Genomic DNA, 8,257 nt, shown 5'->3' with positions numbered 1-8,257 from the left:
GTCGAGTCGGTTCCGACCCATAGCGACCCTGCACAGGGTTTCCAAGGGTGTAAATCTTTACGGGAGTAGAAAGCCTCATCTTCCACACCATAGAGGCTTCCAAATAAGATAACAGGGACAGATAATTAAAACTTGACACTTACTAACAGCAGCAATTCAATATTCACTCTCTTTATTACTAATATCATAGCATTATTATTGGGATTAGGAACCCTGGTGGTCCTGTAGGATAAGCACTGGACTGCTAACCACAAAGTCAGCTGTTCAAACCCACCACCTGATCTGTAAGAGAAAGATGAGGAATTCTGCTGCTATAAATATTTTTATTAAAAGCTTAAAAGAACCCAAAAAATACTGTCATAGAGTTGATTTTGACTCTTAAGTGACTTTGTATAGGGTTTCTGAGACTATAAATCTTTACGGGAGCAGGCAGCCTCAACTTAAAGATCAGGTGGTGGGTTTGAACTGTCGACTTTATGATTATAAGTCCAATGCTTATCCTACAGGACCACTAAGGCTCCTAATACAAACAATAATGATATAATATTAGTAATAAAGAGAAGAGATACTGAATTGTTGTTGTTGTTAAGTGCTGTCAAGTCAAAACAGCCTGTCCATATAATCTTATTTTTCTATTTAGATTTGAAAAGTAAAAGAATTGTCTGATCTGTAAAGCTAGGTCAATGCTAAGAATCTATGATTGCATATCAGCTAAAAAAAAAAAAAAAAAAAAAGTTACCGATGTATTTGGACACCAGTCATATTTCATATCATCCTCATAACCTCAAAACCAATAGCCTGGTAAAAATGGCACAATTCTGGGAATTGTATTTGTGATTATGAAAGCAAAATGTTTTCTTATTACTCAAAGTTTCTCTTTCATCAAAATAGGCAATATCTCTGAATACTGAGTAAGCTAATGCCAGAAATGAGTTAATTAGACTTTTTATATTGTTTACATTCGTTATAAAGGACTCTTGCATTCTAAAGTAGCAGAAATGCAATTTCATGGTATTCTGCTTAAGTGACTTAGAGAGATATACTAACTGCCTGAAGTTTGATTATTTTAATGATTGTAAGTCTGCTGGAACTCAAATACTGATTTGTGATTTTTCTAACCAATACACTTGTTTCAGAATGAAGACTCTAATCTTGACTTTAAATTATAAGTTTTATCATCAAAACTAATGTGCAGACAAAAGAGAAGATAATCTTAGTAAAAGAAACTAAAATCCCATAAAAGATCTACATATAATTTATGATTGGTACTCAGCCATAATATAAATGGTCACACCACCTAAATATAATTATCATACAACCTGGGGTTATTGATAAATCTAATCTAGTCTTTTAACCATATAATCACTAGAATTTGTTAAGATTATTAAAAGAATAATTAATTAATTAAAATTTTAATATATATCAAGTGTCTTATTTACTAATATAAAATCATAAACAGTACTTTGAGATACTCATGAATGCATTAAAATAAAATTTTAATTTTTAAGCTATATAAAATTTTTAAGTTGAGTAATTTAAAGAATCACATTTAAAAATTCATTTTTTGTTTTAATTCACTCACAAATTTAGTTTTTATTAGATAAAATATTTTCAACGTTATGGCAAATAAGCAATGCAAAGAATTGCTTTGTATTGTTTATTTGTAATGCCATGTATTAATGAATACATTTGGAAGCTTAGATTCTTCTATGTGTGAATAGTAAAGATATGTTGTTGATATTGTTGTTAAGTCAGTTCTGACTCATTGTCACCCTGCATAGGGCTTCCAAGGAGTGGCTGGTGAGTTGGAAATGCTGACCTTACAGTGAGCAGCCCAGTGCTTATTTATCTTGAAGTCCTTTTGTGGCGCTGTAGGATAAGAACTGGAAAGCAAGGTTAATTTGAACTGCAAGGTTGGTGGTTCAAACTCACCACCTGCTCCTTGGAAACCCTATACAGGATCATTATGAGTAGGAACCAGCTCAATGACACTTAACAACAACAATAATAACAACCTATTTATCTTTAAGAGATGCAACTCATCTTTGGTGTAATTATATTGAATAGTTTAACATAATTCTTAATTATGGTAATGTTTGTTATATATTATCTAATATAGATTATCATCTTAATTCATTATTTAAAATAAATTATCACGTTGCCATGACATTTCTTGTAATTTCCAATATCATGACATTGAACTTCCACTACATCTAGAAGGTTCCTAGTTCAGCAAACTGGACCCAAAGGAAGAGATCTACTCCTGGCTTTTCATTCTTGCTGGTGTTAGGTTCCTATGCCAGCTGGCCCTAAGTGGTGCTGTATAACAAGTACTGGACTACTAACTGCAAGATTAGCATCTCAGACCCACCAACCTGTACTTAGAAACCACATAAACGGTCAGTATGAGTTGGAGCCAGAATTCATCTGTCATTTTGTAGTACTGTGGTGGGTTGCAAGTGGCTGTGATCCTGTAGATATGCCACCAGTGTTTTAAATATCAGCCAGGTTACCCATAGTGGACAGATTTCAGCAGAGCTCTCAGACTAAGAACAGCTAGGAAGAAGGAAAAGCACATAATTTCGGAATGGTTACTTACTGAAAACCTTATGAACAGCAGAGGAACATTGTCATATATAGGCCAGAAGATGAGCCTTTAAAGTTGGAAGACACTCAAAATAAGACTGGGAAAGAACTGTCTCCTGTAAGTGGAGTTGACCTTAATAATTGGAATGAGTCAAGCTTTAAGGACATTTGTTTACTGATGGGGCACCTCTCAAAATGAGGAGAAACTCCTGTAAACATCAATTAATAGCTGAATATGGAGTGTAAAAAGTTATGAATCTAAGAAAATTAGAATTTCTCAAAAAGTAAATGGAGTGCATAAGATCAATATGCTAGGCATTGTTGTTGTTGTTGTTGTTAGGTGCCATCAAGTCTGTACCAACCCATAGCAAGCTTATGCACAGCAGAACAAAGCACTTCCCAGTCCTGTGCCAACCTCACTACTGTTGCCACGCTTGAGTCCATCAATGCTGCCACTTGGCCAATCCATCTCATTGGGGTTCTTCCTCTTTTTCTTTGACCCTCCACCTTGCCAAACATGATATTCTCCTCCAGTGACTGGTCCCTCCTGACAATATGGCCAAAGTCTGAGAGACTAAGTTTGGCCATCCTGGCCTCCAAGGAGCACTCTAGCTGCACTTCTTCCAACACAGATCTGTTGGTTCTTTTAGCAGCCCATGGCACTTTCAATATTCTCCTCCAACACCATAACTCAAAGGCATCAATTCTTCTACTGTCTTCCTTATTCACTGTCCTGCTTTCACACGCATATGATGTTATTGAAAATACGATGGCTTGGGTCAGGCGTACCTTTGTTCTCAAGCTGACATCTTTGTTCTTCAACACTTTAAAAAGGTCTTGTGCAGCAGATTTGCCTAATGCAATACGTCATTTGATCTCTTGACTGCTGCTTCCGAGAGTATTGATAGTTGATCCAAGAAGAATGAAGTCTTGACAACTTCAATCTTTTCTCCATTAATAAGAATGTTGTTTATTGGCCCAGTGGTTAGGATTTTTGTTTTCTTTCCATTGAGATATAATCCAAAGGCTGTGATCTTTGATCTTCATCAGTAAATGTTTTAGTGAGCTGAAATGCACAGGGATTGCCCACTTAAATCAGACAATTATATGGTTTACTATGCTAAAAATGACAAACTCATAGTAATGACATCATGTTATCATAGTCATAAAGAATATTTCAAGATCTATAATGAAGTACAATGCTGTCTGTGTTGGGAAAATATATATAGACTTACAAGAAAGACCAGGTTAATACCACAGAAGCTGAAGAATTTGACAAACTTCTTTACTCTGAAACTGATCAAACATGTAATCAACATGTATTGAAAATTACTGGTGATTGAAATTTGAAGGTTGGAGACAAAGAGGAAGAACCAGTAGTTAGAAAAATATGGTCTTGGTGATAGAAATGATGCTGAAGATTACCTGATAGAATTTTGTAAGACCAATGACTTATTCATTGCAAATACCATTTTTAAACAACTTAAAAGCATGGATCTCACAAGATGGAATTACATCTGTAGGAAGAAATGGTGGGAAAGCTACTTATCACCTATGAAAATAAGGCCAAGAGTTGATTGTGAAACAGATTATCCACTGTTCATATGCAAGTTCAGACTAAAGGTGAGAAAAATTAAAACAAGTCCATGAGACCCAAACCATGACCTTGAACATATCCAGTCTGAATTTAGAGATCATCTTAAGAATACATTTTATGCATTAGACATTAATGACTGAAGACCAAAAGAGTTGTGGGATGGCATCAAGAACATCATGCAGGAAGAAAACATAAGGCCATTAAAAATAGATAAAATAAAGAAAAGATCAAAACGGATGTCAGAAGAGACTGATTTGATCTCCAGTGTAGAGATAATATAGCAAATGCAAGAAATGAGGAAGTGAAAGTGATGAACAGAAAATTCTATGGCAGCTCAAGAAGGCCAGATCAAGAATTGATAAGGACAAGAACCTGGAGTTAGAAAACCAAAATGAAAGAACATACTCAGCATTTCTCATGCAGAAAGATATCAAAAACACTTCAAGCCTTGAGTAGCATCATTGAAGGATTCTAATGGCAAAATATTGAATGATGTAGAAAGCATCAAAAGAAGATGTAACTGTAACTGTACCAAAAAGAAATAGTCCATGTTCAACCATTTTAAGAGGTAGAATAATATCTAGAACTGAAGACATCATAAGTAAAAAGTCTAAACAACACTGAATCATTGGGGAAAAGCATTGTTACAGGAATTAATGGAATACAGATGGAAATATTTCAATATGCAGCACTGGAGATGCTCACTCATCTATGCCAAGAAATTTGGAAGACATATACATGGCCAACCAATATGAAAAGATCCATATTTGTGGCCATTCCAAAGAGAGGTGGCAAAATGGGATGTGGAGACCATTAAACAATATCATTAATATCGCATACAAGCAAAATTGTGTTGAAGGTCATTGAGAAAAGGTTGTAACAGTTTATCAACCGAAAACTGCCAGAAATTCAAGCTGGATTCAGAAGAGAGATATAATTGCTAACATCATATTGATCCTGACTGAAAGCATTGTTGTTGTTGTTAAGTGCCATTGAGTCAGTTCTGACCCATAGCGACCCTGTACAGGGTTTCCTAGGGTGTGAATCTTTACGGGAGTAGAAAGCCTCATCTTTCTCCTGCAGAGCAGCTGGTAGTTTAGAACTGCTGACCTTAAGGTTCACAGTCCGATTCGTAACCACTATGCTACCAGAGCTCCTTGACTGAAAGCATAGAATACCAGAACTATATTTACTTGGGTCTTATTGACTATAGTTATTCCACAACAATTAATTTTGCTCATGAAGAAGTTGTACATAGACCAAAAGGCAGTCATCTTAATCAAACAAGAAGATACTGAATGTTTTAAAATCATGAAAAGTGGGCATCAAGGTTGTATTCTTTCACCATACTTATTCAATTTGTATGCTGAGAAAATCATGAAGAAGATCATGGCATCAAGATTTAAAACAAGACTCATTAACAATCTAAAGTGTGAAGATCATTACAATTTTGCTTGCTGGAAGTTAAGAAGACTTGTATAAATACTAACTGACAAATATCAGAGTCCACAGCCTTCAGTATGGATTGTTCCTCAATGTTAAGGAAACAAAATTCCTCACAACTGGATCAATAAATAGTATCAAGATAAATGGAAAAATGATTGAAGTTACCAAAATGACATATTGCATTAGGCAAATCTGCTGGAAAAGACACTTTTGAAGTGTTCGAGAGTAAAGATATCAGTTTGAGGATTAAGGTGCTCCTGACCCATGTTATGGTGTTCTAAATAATCTCGTATGCATGTGAAAGTTGGGCAATGAATAAGGAATACCGTAGAATAATTGATTCATTTGAGTTAAGATGTTGGGCAAGAGTATGAAAAGTATCATGGACTGCTAAAAGAACAATCAAATGTGTCTTTGATAAAGTACAGCCAGAATGATCATTAGAAGCCAGGATGGTGAGACTTCTCTCATACTTCTGACATCAAGAGGGACAAGTCCCTGGCAAAGGACATCATGCTTGGTAGAGTAGAGGGTCAATGAGAAAGAGAAAGATTCCCAACATGATGGATTGGCACATTAGCAGCAACAATGGGCTCAAGATAAACACTTGTGAGTATGGCACAGAACACGGCAGTGCTTTATCCTGCTTTTCCTAGGGTTGCTATGATTTGGAGATGACTGAACCACATCTAACAACAACAACATGAGTTGGAAACTACTTGATAAAACAGTTAACAAGAAGAAGATAAAAGGTGTTGCAGACTACGCCTCTAGCCTATGATGGGATTAAAGCTTTTGCATCCCTGGGGTGACACTGTTGGATCAGCACTGGACAGTGAACCACAAGGTCTGCAGTTCAAACTCACCAGTTACTCTTTGGAAATCCTATAAAACTTTTCTATTAGTTGAAACCGGCACAATGGCACCTAACAACAAAACAACAATATCCAATCCTTGACCCTTTTATAACTGACTGGCTTATTATTTCAGGTCACATTTGAAGGATCATTGCATAACTGTCCAATTACTATATAATAATATTATATAGTAACATTATTATATAATAACAGATTCACAGACAATAATGGCCCAGTCAAGTTGACACATATTTTTTGGGAGACACAATCCCATTCATGACAAAATGCCATAAAAGAATATGTCCAGATAAAATATTGCCTTCCAGCAGACTGTGTTGGGTCCTATAAATTCAAAGCAGAGAAGTCAATTCAGAAATTATGGTCAATACTTTGGGGGACTCCAAAGGTGTAATCTTAGAGTACGTTTTCTGAGAGGGCACAGAACAATCATGAGATCTTATGATGAATATATTTTAAGAAAATGACAAACTGCCAGATCTGCCAAGTCAGAAAACTTGTGCTGAGATTTTTTTTTTTTTTTTTTTCCTATCACAACAATGCGTCTGTTCATTCTTCAAGTCTAGCAAGGGCTGTCCTATGACATTTTTATTGGGAAACTTCACCACATCCAACCTATCCCACCCCAATCTTATGCATTCAGACATGATTCTGTCTCCAAAAATTAAAGAACATTGAAAAGGAACATAATTTGAGTCTCTCAAAGAACAAAGGAGGCTTTAAGGAAAAATTGTTTTTGTTGTTTAGTGCCATTGAGTTGGTTCTGACTCATAGTGATCCTGTATAGGGATTCCAAGGAGAAGCTGGTGAGCTTGAACCACCATCCTTGTGGTTCAAACTAGCTTTGTAGTCCAGTGAATTGACCCACAGTGCCACACCAGGATTCCTGAGGATGGATTGTTGTTGTTGTTGTTAAGTGCCATTGGGTCGGTTCCAACCCATAGCGACCCTGTGTAGGGTTTTAAGGAGCAGCTGGTGAACTTGAACTGCCAAACTTGCAGTTCTAATGGCTTTGCAGTCTGACGCATTAACCCACAGTGCCACAGGATTAGAGAGGTGGAAACAACACCTTTAGAAGTGTTTAGACTGGGATAGAGGATAAGTCAAGAAACAATAGCTACACATTTTCATATTTTTGTTTAATAAACGTTTCCATGATTTTCCAATAGTGCTTTTTCACTTACCTGGTGTGGTATAGTACTTTTTTCCTTATCTGCTGTAGGATAATCACTGGACTGCCAAATCTGTTTTAACAACAATGTAAGCAGTTCAAACCTACCAACTGCTCCTCTGAAACCTTATACAGAGTTGTTATGAGTAAGAACCAACTCTATGGCATTTAACAATCATCACAACAAAAATAAATTCATGTATATAAATATGTGTGTATCCAGTTTTATATTTAAAATATATGAAATAAAGCTTATGGAATATAAAATAAATTGATAAGAAGATGTTGTTGAAAAGTTGACAATTGTAATACAAGTAATGAAAACCAAATGTTCACAGAGCTTTCCCTTTGAGAATAATTATAAGATATGGGTAAGTATGAAATATATGTAATTTAAAGAATTAGACTTTTAGTCATAAAGGAAAGTGAAGAGTTTCTGGGCAAGTATTTGGAGAAAGTTGGAAGTCAAGGGAAGTTCTGATGAGAGACTTAGAAAATTTTCATTCTTCTATGGATTTAATGATTCAGGCAAGGGGAGCTGAGAAGCAGAATAATAAGGCCAAGGGATAAATAATTTGCCTA

The sequence above is a fragment of the Chrysochloris asiatica genome, unplaced genomic scaffold, assembly GCF_000296735.1.
Source record: "Chrysochloris asiatica unplaced genomic scaffold, ChrAsi1.0 scaffold00170, whole genome shotgun sequence".
Classification (NCBI taxonomy): domain Eukaryota; kingdom Metazoa; phylum Chordata; class Mammalia; order Afrosoricida; family Chrysochloridae; genus Chrysochloris; species Chrysochloris asiatica.
Note: the sequence above shows the minus strand (reverse complement) of the source record.